Source organism: Malania oleifera, chromosome 3 (genome assembly GCF_029873635.1).
Source record: "Malania oleifera isolate guangnan ecotype guangnan chromosome 3, ASM2987363v1, whole genome shotgun sequence".
In the NCBI taxonomy this organism is placed as follows: Eukaryota; Viridiplantae; Streptophyta; class Magnoliopsida; order Santalales; family Ximeniaceae; genus Malania; species Malania oleifera.
The window spans coordinates 53,461,451-53,482,020 of record NC_080419.1 but is presented as its reverse complement, the minus strand read 5'-3'; positions in this window follow the sequence as shown (position 1 = coordinate 53,482,020).

Here is a 20,570-nt window from a genome sequence, read left to right as displayed (position 1 = left end):
AATGTAGAAAATAATACATATCTTAATTAATGATTTAAAAAAAGATTCAATTTAAAAAAAAAACACCTATATAAAATATGCATAATACATGCATTAAATATTTACATACAAAGCTAAATTTAAATGAGTTGCACAATATTTACATACAAAGCTAAATTTAAAATATTTAATAAGTTCATTCATATTTTCTAATTCATACATTATGCATAATACATGCATCAAATATAAAGTCCCACGATCAAAACATAATCTTAAAAATATAACACGGATATAGTTAAATATTTACATACAAAACTGAATTTATATGAGTTCTATAATTCAACTTTAAGAAAAAAAGTATAAAAACCATAAAAATCCATAAGATTACAAAGAACAACAACAAAACTTAATTAGTCTTGATTGTTTGTAGAAACTTCTCCCGAATCATTAACCAAAAGATTTGAAAATTTGACTTCTAATTATTCAGCTTCTTCTCTCTCTTCACTTAGATCGACTACAATGACAAATAAGTAAATAACAAATAAGAAGCACTGACAATTGACAAGGGGTATGAAATTATTAAATTAATATTGAAAAGCTTAGAAAAAGAATGCATACTTGCTTAGCCAAATAACTAATTTTGAGTTGTTACCAATGCTCCTACATTTTCCAAGAAAAGTGATCTTCAGTATTTGTTAAGAACCTGGGCTCCAATGCCGAATGATGATTCTGATGCCACACTTGTAATAGGAATAGTAAGTATATCTTGTGCCATAAAGGACAAATCAGGATATCGAAATCAATTATCTTTTCAATATTGTAGTATATCCAATTCAACATGTTCCACACAATTTAGCATAGGCTCTTCCAAATATAAATCTAATTGAGATTTTTATGTAGTAGCACAATATTGGTTGTCATAAAATTCAAATTCTCGTCCTATATTAGAATAGAAAAATAAACAATATAAATATAGCAGTTAAAACAATATGTAAAACAAGAAATGAAAAATTAGAAAATATGAATGAAGTTACCAAAAGCTCATCTCTAATGTGATTGTCCCTTCCACTAGGATCCCTAGTAGATGGACCACTAGATTCCATAGAAGATTTTGATTTATTTGCATATTCTTGGAAAAAAGAGTACAACTTCTGACGAAGGAGATGTTGATGTGAGTGCGCAGCGGAAACCTCACACAAACTCGAATCAATCATGGAAACAAGTAATGCACGCACTCAATGATGAACAATACGGAACAAGCAATCACTCAACAATGACAAAAGCAAAAGTAATAATCAAAGACACAAGATTTACGTGGTTCGATAATTTGCCTCCATCCACAATAGCAGCAACTGAATTTTCACTATCCCCAATGTCAAACTTACAACTAGGGTTACAAAATATTGATTAAATACAAACGCTAAGCGTACAAGAACCTTAAAACCTATCTAAATCATCCATGTAGCAATCCCTGGAGGAAAATCCTCCAAACCCCCCCCCCCCCAAATCTACTCATCTCCCAAATCAAATTCTGTAACCTACGCCAAACAAAACCGTCGATGGTTTGGCTGAAATTGTCGACGGTTAAAAGCAGAGAGCATTCCTTCTCCAGTCTATTTGAAACCATTGATGGTTATCCCTTGATGCTGAAACCGTCAAGCAAACCGTCGCCCAAACCGGTGACAATTTCTTCCTGAAAACTTCTCTTTTGTTCTTTGCTTCACCATGCTTTCCTGGTGCTTGCGTTCCACTCAAAATATGAACCACAAACCCAACAATCTCCACCTTGGTGAATATTCACCACTTAGGAGAAATCTGAAAGCATAGCTGCTGCTCCACCCAAGACAGTAGATTGGGATCGTCTCCCGTCTAGTAGTTGAAGACATTGATCAAGTCCAATTAATGCTTGAACTTGTCTATTGTGACCAGCTTCGTCAACATATCAGCTGCATTGTCAGATGTGTGAACCTTCTCAAGTAGAAGTTTGCGTGAAGCAATCAATTCCCTAATCTTGTAAAATCGCACATCAATGTGTTTTGTCCTCGCATGATACATCTGATTCTTCGCCAAGTATATGATACTCTGACTATCACACAACAGTCGAACTCCAACTTACTAGACACCCAGCTCCTCGACCAATTCTATAAGCCACAACACTTCCTTGGCAGCCTTAGCCACTTTCATGTACTTCAACTCAGTAGTAGATAAAGCAACAAGTAACGATGTGCTCACTGATTTAGCATTAGCCATGTTAAACTTCTCTAACATCTTCTCCACATAGCCACCCTAAGATAACCATAGTCTCCTTGTAGATCTGTCCCTGCGAATCTCCATGCCAAGAATCCTATTGGCTACATCTAAGTTTTTTATGTCGAACTCTTTTCCCAACGTATTCTTTAATTGATTTACCTCAGTTATGTCTTTAGCAAAAATCAGCATGTCATCAACATAAAGCAACATAAATATAAGAGGTCCATTTTTAAGACTCCTTACATAAACGCAGCAGTCGTACTCACACCTCCTATATCCAATACAAATCATATAGGCATCAAACCTTTTGCACCACTACCTCAGAGACTACTTCAACCCATAAAGTGACTTCTTCAGCTTACAAACTAAGTGCTCCTGTCCAAGTTGGCCAAACCCTTCAGTTTGTGTCATGTAAATCAGCTCCTCCAGATCACCATGGAGGAACGTTGTCTTTACGTCCATCTGCTCTAGATGCATATCATGTTGCCCCACCAGTCCCAACACTACTTGATGGAAGTGTGCCTAACCACAAGGGTAAAGATTTCATCATAATCAACTCCCTTCCTCTGCGAGTATCTCTTTGCTACCAAGTGAACCTTGTACATTTCTCTTTCCCTTTCTGAAACTACATATTTCTTTATGTATACCCACTTGCATCCAATTGCTCGCTTCCAAACTGGAAGCTCCACCAAGTCCCATGTTTGGTTCTTATGCAACGACTCCATCTCCTCCACCATAACGCCCATCCTGCAAAATTTCTCATGGTTGTGCATGGCCTCCTGAGAGGTAGTAGGATCTCTGTTGCTAGTGATAAGCACGTGAGACACCAGATCGTCAAAATCGTACCTGGGGGGTGGCCTAACAATGCATCTGAGTCTATCTACAGCTAAATTGTGACATAGCTACTAGTCATCTAAGCTAGAACTCCCTATGTTTTGAATATCATCATCTCCACCCTGAGTTTCTGACTCCACCTGCACCTCTAGCTAATCTCTTTAACTAGAACTCCCTGCATTTCTGCCCTAAGTCTCCAACTCCACCTGAATCGCATGCTCATTGCTACTACGATTTTCTGGAACCTGTTTCTCTATTTCCTCCTAAGTACACCACAACATGGTTTTCTCATCAAAAACCACGTCTCTACTGATCACCACCTTATTTGCCACTAGATTCCACAACTTGAACCTTTTCACGCCTTTCTAACATCCTAGAAAGATGCATCATCTATATTTCGCCTCGAGCTTTGATCTCTCCTCACCAAGAATGTGCGCATAGGCTAAACACCCAAATACTCTCAATCTAGAGTAGTCTACGTCGTTACCTGTCCACACTTCCTCAGCAACTTTCCCATCTTGTGATACCCTTGGTGATCTGTTTACTAAGAAACAAGTCATACTAACTGCCTCAGCCTAAAAATTCATAGCAAGCCTAACATTCAACCTAAGACATCGAGCCCTTTCAACTAGGATTTGATTCATCCTTGCTGCCACACCATTTTGTTGTGGTGTCTAACATACTGTAAAATGTCTCCTTCTGCCATATTGCTTGCGGTACTCTCTGAAACTCGAGTTTGTGTACTCGGTTCCATTGTCTATCATGAGGAACTTGATCTTTCTCACGGTCTAATTTTCCACCTCAGCTTTCCACAGTTTAAACTTGACAAATGTCTCTGACTTGTGCCGCATGAAATAAACCTAAAACTTCCATGAGTAATCATCGATGAAACTCATTAAGTACACATGTCCCCCTCCTGATGCCACTCCCACTGGCCCCCAAATGTCCAAATGAATGTAGTTCAGTACTCCCTCTGTATTGTGCGTGGTTGCCATGAACTAAACTCTATTCCACTTCCCAAGCACACAGTACTTGTAGAAATCCAGCTTACATGATTTGACCCCCTTCAAAATATTTTTTTTGTGAAGTTCCTTCATTCCATGCTCACCTATATGCCCTAAACGCATATCCACAGAACAGTACTCTCAGACTCTGACTCTGTAGTTGCAGCTCCACCTACAACCATTGTACCCAGCAATGTGTATCTATTCCCCAGCACTCTCTTGCCCTTCATCACAGATAGAACACCCTTGCTCACCATCATTACCCCATCTTCAGAATTGTAACAAAACTCATAACAATCCAAGGTGCCTAACGAAACCAAATTCTTCCTCAATTCTTGTATATGTCTCATATCACATAACGTCCTCACCATACCATCATACATCTTGATTCTGATATTCCTCATCCCGACAACTTCGGACATGGTAACATTCCCCTTCAAAATGGAACCATAACTCACTAATATGTACGTAGTGAACTAGTCCTTGTAGAGCATCATATGATAAGAACACGACGAGTCCAAGATCCAAGAATTTGCGAACTAATCCGACTCAGGTGAAACCGAGAGCATATCACCACTACCGCTCCCAAAGTCTCCTTCTTCTACTACATTAACTGTGTTTGATGACCCTTCTTTATTTTCAGCATTCCCTTTCATCCTCTTCGAACACTCGAGTTTTATGTGCCTCTTTTTACTGCATTTAAAACACTGCACGTATTTCCTCTTCTTGGATTTAGACTGAGCCCTGTGGTTGCTCGATCCACCCCGGAACTTGCCTCTCCCACGATCCTAATTACCCTTCGCCACGAGTCCTTCATATGAGAAATGGTGTAATCCCAAAAGGGGGGTGAATTGGAATTTTTAAAACTTTTGCAGAGTATTTAACCAATTCACCAAATAATATCCCAAACAAAATTTAAATGCGTGTATGTAAAACAATCACAACAATATAAATGAACATACACGTGCGAAAATATAATAGATAAGGAATAGAAAGAAAAATACAAAGATTTTAACGAGGTTCAGCTATCCCCGCCTATGTCCTCGCCTTGAGCAAACCCCCCAAAAATTTTCACTATATCAATCCTTCAATAGGGCAGAGCCACCCTCTACACCAGTCCTTATAGGCAGACCAACCTCTCCAAATGATACCCCACGCTCGGCACTCCTTCAATAGAGTAGAGCCCCCCTCTTTAAGCAATGTACCCTTGCTCAGTATGGATCACACCGTAAACTACTCCTTCTAGGTAGAGCCACCTCTCCAAGTGATGTACCCTCACTTGGTCACGGTTCACAACCCGAGCCGCAAAGATTTTGCTTTGAAAATAATTTTTTTGTAGAATAAAATGCTTTTGCAAAACCTAATTTGTACAATTTGAAAAACTATATGCACTCTCAAATGATTTTAAAATGAACCTTGGTAGAGCTAGGGTTTACTTAAAAAAAAAAAGAAAATTTGCAAGTGAGTATGAGAGTTTGGAAAATGATTTTCTTCACAAGATTGACCTTTGTAATATCAAATGTGAGTAGCTTTTCGAGCAAGAATATATGAGTGAATATGTTGCTCAAGGCTCTCAAAAATAATTCAAAAATTTTCTCCAAAAAGGAATTTTCAAAATAAAGAGTATGGGAGAAATTTGATCTTTGGAAAATATCATAAGAATATAAAGTCTTTCAAGCAATATATATGAGTTGATATATCCTCAAGACTTTTCAAGAATAACTCAAAAAGTTTTCTCCAAAAATGTTTTCAAGAAGAAGAGTAGGAGAAATATGATTTTGATGCTCAAATGAGTATAAAATATGGGAAAGAATCAAAAGGTATTCAATTTGACTTTCCAAAATATTTGCTAACCTTCTCCAAGTGAAATGGCCTTGTATTTATAAGCAAATTTGAAATATAGCCATTGGGTGTTCTAATAATAATTTATTTCAAATATTTTTGATCGTTGGAAGCTTAAATTGGCCTGAACCCGAGAGGTTCGGTCAACTGGCCCAAGGCGATTTTTCATTTTCGTGAGGTTCGACATGACGGGCCTTATCATCCGGCCTGGCGGATCATCATCATGAAGTCCGATTGACCGAGCTTTAACATCCGATCTACTGGGCCTTTGAAAAAATTGAGTTTAAGCTCGTTTGTTCTGTTGGGTCTGCTAGGCCTAAGCGCCGGTCTGCCGGGCTTTTGTAAATTTGGCCATTTACACTACCTGGTCGACTAGGCTTAATTAGCCGGTCAACCGACCCCTTTATAAAATTAAGTTCTTGCCTTCTTTTAAGTTCAAAACCTTTTGTGTAAGTTTAACATTTTAAATAAAAGGTTTTTCATGAGAATTGGGTTCCTAAGGTCAATCTAAGGTTGGTGTTGAGCTTCAATTTTAATCAGATGATATGCATGCACATTTAACACCTAATTACAATACAAATGAAAAATGTAAAGTCTTCAAGCTTCTACTCTTTAATACTCCATGGAATACGCCAAAACTTGAGCTTGATTTAGTGCTTCTTGGCTTACATTTTGCATTGGTCACTTGTGCTTACAAAAACATAAACCTGTTTATACACTTGGCACACAAGTGAGATGTTGTGATTTGTCATAATCAAAACGGGATAGGACTCAAAAAGTCAACAATCTCCCCCTTTTTGATGATGACAAACACAGGAGAAAAGTTGGGTTGGCCTGAAAAGGCTCCCCCTAATAATATGCATAATTTAATAGATAGTCAATATAATTCGAGCATATTCAAAATGAAGACTTCTAAATTTTTCAAGTTGAAAACTTAAGTTCAATTTGATTCAAATGTGTAGTTTGTATTGAGGCTGTCTTTGAAAAAATATTCAGGTAAAACAAGGTGTTTGCTGCAAAGGCCACTGTTATTTTCTTATTCTACATTAATGCAATGAGTACCCTTTGCTTCTCAATGCTACCTGCTCTGCCCTTATGATTACTTTCTATTCTACCTTCTCAAGATCGAGGCAGGAGCATACAGTTATAGACGAATTCTAATTTTGCTCATAAACCTTCTCCCCCTTTTGTCATCAGTAAAAGGGCTAAAAAAAAATTTCTTCGTTAAGAAGACCATTTGCCTTTAAGCTTGAAGCAAGAGATAACATTTATCTTTTATAAGTTCATTTCTTGTAAAAAAAAAAATTCATTCTGTAAAATATTTCCCCTTTTGATGTCAACAATAAGTACTAGGGATTATGCTTGCTTGTGAATTTCAAAACAAATCAAGATAAAGTTCAGGCAAGCTTTAAATTTTTCTGGTAAACATTTAAGAACATTTCATATTTTAACCAGAGAAAGCAACCATACAAATCCTAAAAATATCAGAAAATTTAATACAAGTTTATATGGCTTCGCATATTTCACTTAAGATTTACTGTGAGCAAAGAAAATCATTTTAACAAAATGTGCCACAGTAAGCTTTTAAGACAAGAATCTAAGCCAAGTATGGGTAAGCGTAAAAAGATGGTATCTTACTTTCAAAAAGGTCCCCCTTTTAATTTGAATGCTAGCTTAGATGCATTTGAATGCTGAAATGTGTCAACCAGTGTGAACAACCGCTTTTGAATCTTTAACCTAATTTATTAGATAATTATCAAGGCATTTTAACCAACCATTAAAAATATTTCTTATAGAACACACATGTTTTAGAAATCTAATATTTAAGTCATGCAAAGTGTTCATAAAACCTAATAACAATCCATATCCATTCATGATTCCATAAAAGAATGATATGATGTTCATGGTTTATCAAAAGAGCCTCAAGACTCAAAAAGAAAAAAAAGAAAAAAGAAAAAAAACAATGATAACAGAATGGATATGAGTCCATAAGAATGATTAAATAGAGCTCAGCACTCTCCCGTATGTTTTCATGCAAAGAATTGATACGAAGCATATGCAATGTCTATTTAAGGATGAAGTTCAACATTCATTTATTATTCACTCATTATTTCAAAAAAAATTTTAGCCTACAACAAATTTCAAACATTCAGCACATAGTTTATGGATTTTAATCAAGTATGAGATTTTGAATTTAACACAAGATGATTAACCATTTAGCTCCTAAATGAAGTTCAGAACCTAGAGTTTAGACCTAATGGTATCCATGAACTAGATTTTCCTAAAACAGTTGATGTGCATATAACTTAGAGCATTTCAGGAAGAATCTATTTTAACAAAATTTCGGTAGCATGCCATCTGTAAATAGATCATTTTCTTCATCCTATATATCACAAAAGTATGCACTAAATAGCCTAGTAGTTTCTACAGCATGCAATTCACAAGTTTCTGCATCAGCCATGCAGATAACATTCAAATCAAGCATGCGGTCCAATATAGCTCAATAGTAGTTCATGCCATAAACAAAAATTAACTATTAATCAAATGAATTTAAACATTCAGCAAGTTATGGATTGTAAGCTGCAATGTTGTTCTTACAAAAGCATATAAGCATAAAACACGATAAGATTGTGAGAGCATTTAATTTATAGAGCCATGAAATTACAAAGAGATCCGCTCTCCCTTAGTTATGTACTCTACTCACCACCATCTTATGTTCTACTTCTTCATCCTTTTATGCTTCAAATTCTTAGCCAAGGCTCTTAATTTTCAATAATCTTAACTTTGGCTTTAAATGCTTAGACTTAAAGGACCAAAAATGTGTCAAACAATGTCCCTTCAATATCATAAGCCTATTTTGCCTCCTTTATTATGACTTTCAATTATGTGAGAGGTTCAAGTTCGAATGGCTTTCCATTTTCACTGCATGTGCATATGTTTTCTTAAATTTCGTGCCTTCTTCTAGATTGAAACCTAGTGCAACCATCTTAGCCATCCAATACCATTCAAAAGCTCTAATTGATTTGATTTAATGCAAGAGCTTATGAGGGGAGTGAAGATAAATACTCTTAAAATATTTTCAATAATGAATTCATAAGAGTATTCAGATCAAATGTTTCTCCTGTTTTGAATCAATTGTTCTTTTGTGATATCAATAGAGAATTAAGGATCATACTAAGATAGCTCATCTCATGATAATATCAATAAATTTTTCACTAAAGATGTTCGTTCTAAAAATGTGGAAATTTGGCAGCTCCAGAATATGACTAAACGTTAAAGCTCGAAGATGAGTTTAGGGTTAGGTGATGCATAGTATAAAATTAATTGCCTAAAGCTCAATTCTATGTCATGGACAAAATATTCTATATTTAAGATATTCATACTTAAGCATATATATAGCATTAAGAACCATTCAACAAATAGTTACACATTTTGTAACGCCCCAACCTGGGTTTGTTAGGGAGTACTGCGTCTCTCCTCCTCCACCTGGACTAGACAATAGGGGGGTGGGCCATTGGACTAATGACTAACCCCACAGACCAACACATGTCCTTTTTAGTGTGTTTTTTCCCTCACTCGCACACTTCCTGAGAAAACTTCTCAGAAGGTCACCCATCTCAAGATTACTCCAAGCCAAGCACGCTTAACCGTGGAGTTCTTATGGAAAGACTCCTGAAAAGAAAGGTTCACCTTGTTGATATGGGTAGTAACATCTAATCCTTTTAAATCTTTCTTACAAAGGGTATCACATTCTCCCCCACTTACAGAACGCAACGTCCTCATTGTGAACCCACATTTCCAAACTCAAACGATGTGAATCTCATCACACTTTCGACTAGGTAATGGCTCTGATACAATTTTGTAATGCCCCAACCTGGGTCTGCCAGGGAGCACTACATCTCTCCTCCTCCACCTAGACCAGACAATAGGGGGCGGGCCTTATTAGACTAATGACTGGCCCCATAGACCAATATGTATCCTTTTCAGTGTGTTTTGTCCTCACACACTTCTTAAGAAAACTTTCAAAAAGGTCACCCATCCCAAGATTAATCCAAGTCAAGCACGCTTAACCATGGAGTTCTTATTGAAAGGCTCCCAAAAAGAAAGGTGCACCTTATTGATATGAGTAGTAACATCTAAACCTTTTAATCCTTTCTTCCATGGGGTATCATATATTTTTCCATTTGAAGTGCATTATATCGGTCGAACGAGTCAAGTTCCATTGGTCGATCGACTGGGAAATTGGTCTGATCGACTGGAGTGCAAACAGAAAGTCCCAGTCAATAGTCTGGTTGATTGAAGGGCAACCAGACAAGCTAGTATGGGCAAACAGAAAGGTCTGGTCGACTGGCCTTGTTGGACTGGTCGACTAGGCTTTACTTAGAATTGTGCCCAGAAGGGTCCAGTCGATTGGGCATTACAAATCTTGAAATATTAGCCTCTTTAAGACCCTTTTCTGCATTAGAATCTTAGCATCTTTGTTCTATGTTTTCATTTACTTGAATTTGGCTTGACTCTCTGAGGTTCTTAATATAGTGAAAGTGTGTATTATGATTTGTCAATTAGGCACAAGTCACTTCAACAACAACAAAACCAAGCCTTAGTCCCACTAAGTGGGGTCCGCTATATGAATCCTTTTCCTCCAATTTATGCGATCATGGACCATTTCTTTTGATAGATTCAAAGATATTAAATCCTTACTCACTATCTCCTCCCAAGTTATTTTAGGTCTACCCCTACCCCTTCTACTGCCCCCCACAGTAACTAAGTCACTCTTCCTCACAGGTGCACTATAAGGCTACGTTGCAAGTGTCCATACTATCTGAGTCGTCCTTCCCTTATCTTATCTTTTATAGGAGCTACACCTAACTTACCACGAATATGTTCATTCCTTAATTTATCTTTCAATGTTATACCACTCATCCATCTAAGCTTCCTCATCTCGGCAACTTTTACTTTTTGGATATTATGTTTCTTCGTCGCCCAACATTCTGATCCATATAGCATAGCTGGTCTTATAGTTGTCCTATAAAACTTCCCTTTCAATTTTAACGGTATTCTACGATCACATAGAACACTTGAAGAACTTCTCCATTTTACCCAACCTGCTTTAACTCTATGCATTACATCATCTTCAATTTCTCCTTCAGCTTGCATAATAGATCCAAGGTATCGAAATCTATAAGTGCTATTTATTTCTTCATCATCAAAGGCACAAGTCACTTCCCAAACACTTAATCATCTCATACCCCTTTTAAATAACTTGTCCTAAGATCTAAGGAAGATCAATTTATCAATTATGTGATTCCTTTAGGAATTCATTCTTCCTTGGGTCCTAAGGGATTGTTTCTCTTGATTACCCATATCATTTTCCTATTTTTGCCTCTAGCACCTTTAAATAAGAAAGTATATCGAATGTGCCCTTTTCTTTCACAATATGAGCGTACTTTGTTTTCATGTGAAAAAGAATTTGTTTATTAATCCTATTTTTACTTGAAGAGGCATGCAATTGACTATGGGGTTTATAATATGAACTCGAATCCTTTTTCAAAAAATTATTTCTTTAAATTCTGCAAGATTCATTTGAGTTATTCTTTTCACTTGTAACCTTGGATGTTATTCCAGAATAATCTTCCATCTTTCTCTCCAAGTAAGTGATTTCAAGACCTTCACAATCTTTTTCTTTTTTAAGGTAGCATGATATTTTTTTTAGATTTTCTAATTGTATTGCCAACCTTTTATTTTCATTTCTCAAGATTGTTTTCTTCTTAGACATCTTAACTAGAATCTTATGTATTTTAATTAAAGCACTTTCTAGTTTTTTGTAAGAAGGCATGCTTTTACTACCGGATTCATCACGTGATTCACTAGAATAATTATCACAAGATTTATTATTGACCTAATTAGTCATATCTCGTTTTGGTAATGACAAATACACTTGGTATTGATGTCTGTACTAGGCTTGCTTGCAGGTTCACTCTGCGCATTGAATTGAAAAGAATGCTATATTATGATGGTGTATGGTGATCTTACAGAAGATTGAAGAATATTGTGCTTTACTTGTACTTGTATTTGTATATTCTTCATTCTGATTTGTAATTCATAATTGGACTGTAACGTTGTATGGTCTGTAATAATTTGCATCATGATAGGACTGTATGCTTAGATGGCCTTAGTTTGACCTTAGGTTCCTACACCAAGTGCACAAGACCCCACTATAGTTCACATGTAATCAGGGGTAAAATTAAAATCAAGTAATGGATCTTAGGTAAAAATCATAAAAACTTTGGGCGACTGAACCTGGCAAGTCAAATTGCCTCGGTCGATTGAACCACTGACCGGTCAAATAGTTGACCTGACTTCAGGCGACCGAACCAAAAAGGACTTCACCATCCTCAGTCAACCAAACTTGTACCCTATACTTTTCCATCATCCCCAGGTTCCCGAACTTATAGTTCATTTTATCCTTAGGAAATCGAACTTGGATGTTCGAAAAGCTGAACTCTAACTCAGACTACCGAATCTTGGATAAAATGGAAAATCGCTTTGGTCAGCAAATCAAACCCTCATACAGGCACCCAAACTTCAAAAATTACTTTTTCTATTGTGTCTGTTTGGGTGACCGAACCCATGGCTCGGTCGACTGAAACTCTGGTTGGCAAAATTTTTACCACAGTTAATTAGGGTAAAACATGGTTAATTTCTTAAACACATTTAAATTTTTTTTAATAATTCCCTGTATGTCCCAAACGATTATAATTTTGGCCTCCTATATATATATGGGTTCATTTACAAAAATTAAGAGAGATTAGCATTTACAATTAGCAAAAATCCTCTCAATTTTTCAAAGAGCATATTTTTCATACAAAGCCCAAACACTCTTTGCTTGTTATTCCTTTGAGAAATCCAACTTCCTAAGAGTGTTATTAAGTGATTCATATTGCTAAAACTCTCCTTGTTTTAGATTGATTGTTATTTTCATTGAGAATTGTTAACTAAGGTTTTTCCCCCTAATTTAATCAATAAATCCTTGTGTGGGAAAACCCTTGTAGCTAGTGAGTCTTTGCATCTTTGTTGCAAGACTCATCAAGCTTGTGGTTTTTGATTTGCAAAATATTTTTCACAAGCTTACATATTTTTTCAAATATCTCTTGAGCTATTATTTTGAGAAAATCTTATCTGAGATATTTTGAATATTCTGGTTAGAACACTTTGAAGTTTGTAGTGATTGATTTACATTGATACTTTGTTTCAAAGGTTGTTTGGAAATACACTATAAGACTTGATTACATATCTATATCAGATTGAGTGTTTAGCACACGTGATTGGCACTGAGCATATTTACTTTCATTTGTGCTTGCATATATTATTTGAACTCTATTGTGGTATATATCTGCTTGATTAGAAGCACTTCATTTGTACACAAAAATATATTGATTATTGTATTCCAAGCGTGGGCCTGAAGAGGGAGACTTGCCCTTGTAAAAGTCTCGGGCTGACTTCGACCCAGTTAGGAAAGCTAGGTGCACCATCTTGATAAGGTGTAGTTGTAGGTTGAGGTCAACCTCGTTAATTGACCTAGTTGTAATCGGTGCTGCTCCACTCGTGATGTGAGCCTTAGTGGAATCCTTATGCTTGTGAAACAAGGCGGGAACATAGTCAGTATTGGCCAAACCCCGATATCATATTCGGTGTCACTTTTACATTTCCTACATTATATTCTTATTTGTGTTTGATTTAATTTCCCTGCTGAATATACTGTACATCAAATTGACATGGTATTGTAATTGGTTGAGAAATATTGAAATTGTGGTGCATGTACTGAAAATTATTTAATATATCATATCTTTAGTTTCATACATACTTAAACTGCCCTTAGGTTGTGTAACACTGTTGCTGGATTAGTTGAACCTAGGAAGAATTTTCAAATCTCCAATTCACCCCCCTCTTGGGATTACACCAAAGTCAACAATTGGCATCAGAGCCTTGTTACCTAGACTTAATCGTTAGTTTGTAAAAAGATCATGATGGCTCATGTTGGTGCATCCCCTTCGTGTGAGAGAAGGTTAGTCACGAACCCTCCAGTATTTTATGGTGAGATTTTCGCTGTATGGAAATTTAGGATGACCGTATTTGTTAAAGCTTTAAATTGGAGGTTCTGGAGAGTTATTGATCAAGGAGATAGTATGCCAGTAAAAGTCATTGATTGTGTTGATGTTCCTAAATTTGAATTTGAGCTGAATGATAATGATAGGAACTTAATGCAAATAAATTTTGATGCCATGAATACCTTGCTACATGCTTTAGATTCCAACATTCTCTGTGAGGTTATGGCTTACAATAGTGCTAAAGAGATATGGGAGGAACTTGAAAAGAGATATGAAGCAACTATGCAAGAAAAGGCGATCACTTCTTGTGACTCAAGCTTTACGGATTTTGAAGGAGGTAAATAGTGCTTTATAGCTCTAATTGACAATGAAGTAAATTCATCACCATCTATTTTATTCGATAATCCTAGTAATGATTCATGTGATAATTCTAACGATGCATTTAACACTAAATCGTGTGATAGTTCTAGTAGTGAAAGCATGCCTACTTATGGAGAATTGCAAATTGAATATGTTAGAATTCATAAGTCACTTGTTAAAGTTAACAAAAGATATACTGCTTTGAAAAACAAGTATGAGACATCTTTAAAAGAATGTGAGTCAAAAGTTATTATTGAAAGGGAAAATCACTTCAAAATTAAATAGTTAGTAAAAAAGAATGAAAAGTTAGAAAAAGAATTGAATGCAGTAGATCTCGACTTCAAGTGATCATAATAAAGATATTCTAATTACAGAACTTGAATGTAAAGTAAACAACATGACCGAAGAATTTGTTAAATCACAGGATGTTTGCAAAGGTCTTAAGAACTTAAAAATGCAAGATCTGGAAAAGAAAGTAGAAGACCAAACTAAGATCATCTAAATGTTCACTAGAGGTAAGGACAACTTTAATAAGTTGTTAGGTTCACGGAAGATGACCTTAAATAAGGAAGGTATAGGATATAATGGAGTTAGACATACAAAGAAGAAAAATCTGTATATAGGGTATTTCGTGAGAGAGTCTAATCATTATGCTAGTACCTCCTCCAGTCCTTATACCCATACGTACTATGCATTGTGCGAGAAGAAGGGGCACACAAAGTTTGATTGTCCGTTCAAACTAAAAGGGGTCAAAATGAAGCAAGTGTGGAGAGTAAAAGAAAAATTGAATCCATCTCTCCTTGACTCGAAAATTTTCCATGTGTCAATAGGTTAGAATAGGGGGACTCCATAATCCTTAGGTCATAAATTTAAATCATAGGGGGTCATGTTATATTAAGAGAAAGTCAAAAGAAGAAACTTTGACTCAGTTCGGTCGGTTGAACTATTTCAGCCTAAACCATTTGGTCAACCGAACTTGTAAATTGACCAGGTTGTTGACTGCTCTTTGGGTGCCTGAACATTCTAATTCAAAATGTGTTCGGGCCACCGAGTCTTGATTCAGCCAACTAAATTGAAATGAACTGTGTTCATTTGGGCTATTGAGCATTAGAAAAAGAGAAGACCTTTAAGATTCAGCCAACCGACTTAGTGTTCGGCCGACCAAACAAACTCAGCGTATCTAGTAATCATTACGGTTCGGGCAACCGGAGCCTTGTTCAGGCGACCGAACCGTGGTCTATATATATTTATGCCCATGAAAAAAGTGTCATTTTTTCTTTCCTCTTGAGAGCTCCTCAGGTTTTCTCTTTTCATGTTGTTCCATACACCCATCCTAAGCCCATTTCTCTTCAAAAAAATACTCCTAGCCATGTCAAGAGATCAAAGGCGCGTAGAATTCAGCATTGCTCTTGAGCAATGGTTCATTTCACTTGAGAGAAGAATCAAATAAGAGAGGGTCTTCCGGCTTAAAGAGCCTATTCTAGGTAAAGTCCTCAATATTGAGTTCATGCAGACCCACTTCAATAATGTGCTAGACATGTTTTGGTATCAAGGGTGGTACAAGTTCATCAACTATTAGCCTAGGGGGATATACCCCATCCTTGTCAGGCTATTTTATGCCAACCTTGTATAGGATGATCAGGGATGCAACTCTTGAGTCTTTGAGACTAATATCCGATTCGACGATGGGTATTTGGCTGAGGCGCTCAATATCCAGAGAGGAGATTTTGACTACCTTGACTCCACCTCGACCTGGATCAACGAGCAGGATTTCATTGTGAGTACTTTCGTAAATATGGTTATGTCTCATCCTGTGATTGATCTCAGTCACACACCCAGCTATAGGTCGTAGGAGGCTAAAGTAGTGTGTTAGCTTTATCGTGATCCCAAGAGGGGAGGTGAATTGGTATTTTTAAAATTTATCTCCTAGGTATTCCTCCTAACAGCAGTATGTTCACAAGCCTATGGTCAATCTAGTGCAAATAATGTAAATATACCAGAAATTAAATAAAACAGTTTAAACAATCACACAAGCACCAGAAAGTAGTAAATAAAGGATGACACGCAGATATGTTATCGAGGTTCGGCCAACTGCCTACGTCCTCGCCTTGGCTAACCAGCACAAGGATTATCACAATAACTTGCTCACTTAAATGGGTGGAGCGGCACCTATACAAACCAGGTCAAATTATCATAGGGCTGACCTCAACCTTTACACCAATCCTTACCGAACTGGATTACCGCCCCCTCAAGCCACGCTTGGAATCTCACAGATATACAATCAAACGGTACAATATATGGGTGCTTTCACATAAAGTAGATTTGTACCACAAATGCGTATAGACACAAACACCACAGATGATTTAAAATGTAAGCTCAGTGTGGTCTAAATAGTTTCAACTCTCAACTAGATTTGCTATCGTTGTAATGAGCGCGTGAGAGTGCAAACCTAGATGATCTTTGTATCACAAGATATTCAATTTAAGTGCTCAAACAAAGATTGTATCCAAACTTCATATATTTCAACCAACAAGTTTTCTCAATATATATGTATATGAAGCTCTAGCAATGTGTATTTTTAGTTTGCAAAATATATGAAAACTTTGTATTTCAGCAAATGATATAGACTTGTATGGATATTGCTACAAAGATTAATTTAACACACACACAAATACCTTTTCACAAATATATCAATATAAATACCACAAGATATTTGAGTATGTTTGAAAGTATTTTTGCAAGCCCCAAACAAATACGAACTTCCTAAGTTATTGCAATGAGAATGCAATACTCGGGAGTTCACCACAAGTCTTCTTAGGGTAGGCTCATTGGCAAAGCCTCCTAAGAAAACTTAGGTTATGCTCTCGAAGAAAAATTGATTTAAATATGCAACAAATGAGAGAGCAAACCTCTAAGCATTAATACTTAATACACTTACAAAAGATATAGATAGATAAAGAAGGTAAGCTTGAGTGGATTTCAAAAAGAGTATGAGTAGTGAGAGGCAAAGTAGAGTAGTTTTGCTTGAGAGAGATTTTCTTAATCTTTTTGCTAATCGGTACTTAATCCACCAAATGAAAGAGTATATATAGACATACTGAAAATTTTGACCGTTGGGGACCTATTAGGGATTATTGAAAAAGTTTAATGACATTTAAATCAATTTAACCCTGTTTAAAATTATTAACCGTGGTAAAAAAATAGGAGCAACCCGAGAGGTCCGATCGACCAGAAATGGTTCGATCGACCAGGACTCAACTGGCTCGGTCGACCAGGAGACTTTTGAACTGAAAGGCTCGGTCAACCGGAGAGGGAAATTTCCCAAACTTCTGAGGTTCAGTCGACCAGGGGACTTTTGAACTGAAAGGCTCGGTCGACCAGACCACTGGGAATTCTCCCAAGACCCTCCGGTCAACCAAGTAGTTGGAGTACAAAAGTGGTCGGTCGACCGGGAGGTCAAAATGTTGACTCCCAGATGGTTCGGTCGACTAGGGTCAAGTGAACTACAGGGTCTCGGTCGACCGGGACCTTGGTCAACGGTTGACCCAAGTATGGTTCGGTCGACCAAGCCAAAAATGAACTGATTTGGCTGGTCGACCGAAAGTGCACCAAGTGTGCATTTTGGTCTCGTCTTGACACAATCAAACCCTATTTCAGTGCCTAACAAATATATGTGAAAGTGTGAGTGTCCTAGGGGCATTTGGGGTCCAATTTTGAAAACACCGAAAAGGTCCGGTGTCGGTTGACCGGGAATACCCTAAGGTCTTTCTAAGGTCATTTTTTATTTGTATCTGGTTTGAGCTTACAAAATAAATCATGCATGTGATGTGTGTGCTTATTTCAAACCGAATAACTTAATTACTATTACAGACAAAACTCACTACGAAGTTATTACAATTAAGAGCATGAATGTCTTCAAGCTTTGAGCTTTTGCGTGCCATTGATGATATGCTAATATGAACCTGCACATGAACTAGATATTTATTAAATACAGGAGTATTTGTCATCATCAAAACCGGGCGTGACCTATAAGGTCAACATAGTGCACCACCTGATATCCTATAATATACTGCTGAAGTCTGGGTCTTGGGATCATGTTTCATACCTAGACTACTTCGTGATGTGGTGCTTGTTTTCAAGAAAGAAGCTGGACTTGCTGAGATTGATCCCGAGATGGATGTTTATGAAGACAGTGGGCAAGAGGATCATACTACCATACGAAGACATCCTGACTAATATTTTTGTTAGAGAGAGTCACCAGGACTCTGTATGCTGTGTTGAAGAAGATTAAGGGCACAAAAACCTTCTCCTCCACTACCCTAAAATTGATGGGTGATGAGTTGACTAGCAACATGTGGTTGCCTACCATAGCCGAGAGAGGACCAAGGCCTCAGGAGATTCCTCAAGAACAGCCCCATATGCCATCCAATGCAGAGCTTATAGCAGTTATCACTGGTCTCACTACATCCTTTGGTGAGTTTAGGACTTCTATCCAGAGTGAGATCAAAGAGCAGACCTCCTCATCCCATAGGAGGCATTCCGCATTTTACTCCGAGTTCTCAGAATTTTAGTCTATGGTGAAGGCAAACTTCCACATCCTTGGTGAGCGCCTGAGGGAGATGAATGATGAGGATGATGACGAGAAGCAAATGGAGGTGAGCAGCGATGAGGATGAGCATGATGAGAGAGACCTAAAGGTGACCTTAGAGATTAGTTGCTGTTATATTTTATCTATCCTATCTTTTACTACATACATTTGGGGTGTGTAATAACTAAACAACTTTTACTTTTGCTTTTCGGTTATACACTCTCACCACACACACACACACACACACACACACACACACACACACAGATACTTATAGTTACTATTATGTGGTGATTGACTTTTGCTTATACTTATATATATATATGATGGTTTGATGGCTTGCATACTTATATATATATATATATATATATATATGTTTTCCTGATTGATGCCTCCTACATGGCGGATGCAGTTGATGTGTATTGCCTGTTGGTAGAAATGTTAGGTTCTCGCATGCTCAAAACTGGATGATATACTATCAGCTTGAGTACCTTTTATGTAGGTTTATATAGGAAATGTCCTATTGATAGACGGCATGCTACCGGATTTTCGCTTGACATTTTCCCAAAATTCTCAAAAGTTTTCTAAATGTTGATGGCTATGCATGTGTTTAAATGTTTTGCGACAGGCATGTATTCATGGGAAAAGTTGTGTTTTTAGATGAAATGTTGCCAAAATTTTTCCGAATTCACTACACACACATCCTATGTTTTTATAAAAACTGAATATTTTTGAACTTAGGTTGTGTTTCTAAAACATCATCTTTTGTGTATTATGAATATTTTCAATATGATCTATTCTAGTTTACTTAAATCTTTTGCTGGACTTAACTTCAATATTTTATGGCAAATTGTATCCCCAAAATAATAGTTGGTATCAAATTTTTTAGAAGGGGATTTCTTTTAAGAGTCATATATGCATGAGCTAATTTTAAAGGATAATCTTGTGTCATGATGTGTATGTTTAAAACATTTGTGTCATATGCTCAAACTGTAAGATTAAAAAGAATGTACAATCTGAGGGGGAGTCACTTCACGTAGAAATATATGGCTCTGAAATATTAAATGTATCTCACTTCATTCATCACTAGAATTTATATATTGTGGAATACATAAATCTCAACAATTGGTATTCTTCAGTCATTTTGTGTTGTATGATCATATTATCTCTTTGACTTGATGATTTGAGTGGATCAATACTGAACCATTTGAGTTGATTGAATGTAAATTGTTGTATATGATTGTTGAACTCAAAACAGGTCACTTAGGTACATATTTATTTTAGGAAATGCTTTATTTTCAAACGGCATGTTGCCAAAATTTTCAAAATATTCCCAATGATTGGTTGCCTTCATGCTATAATTCTTTCATCTCAGCCCTTTTTTCTATTGCTAAAAGGGGGAGAAGAGGCAAAATTGGGTACATTAGTTGATTTAATTGAGCTTTTAATTATCTTTATGCATATAGTCAAGGGGAGACTTTCTTGGCTGTACCCACTTTTGTATAAAGTATTTATCATCATAAAAAAGGGGAGATTGTTGACCTAATTAATCATATCCCGTTTTAATAATGACAAATACACCTGGTACTGATGTTTGTACTAAGC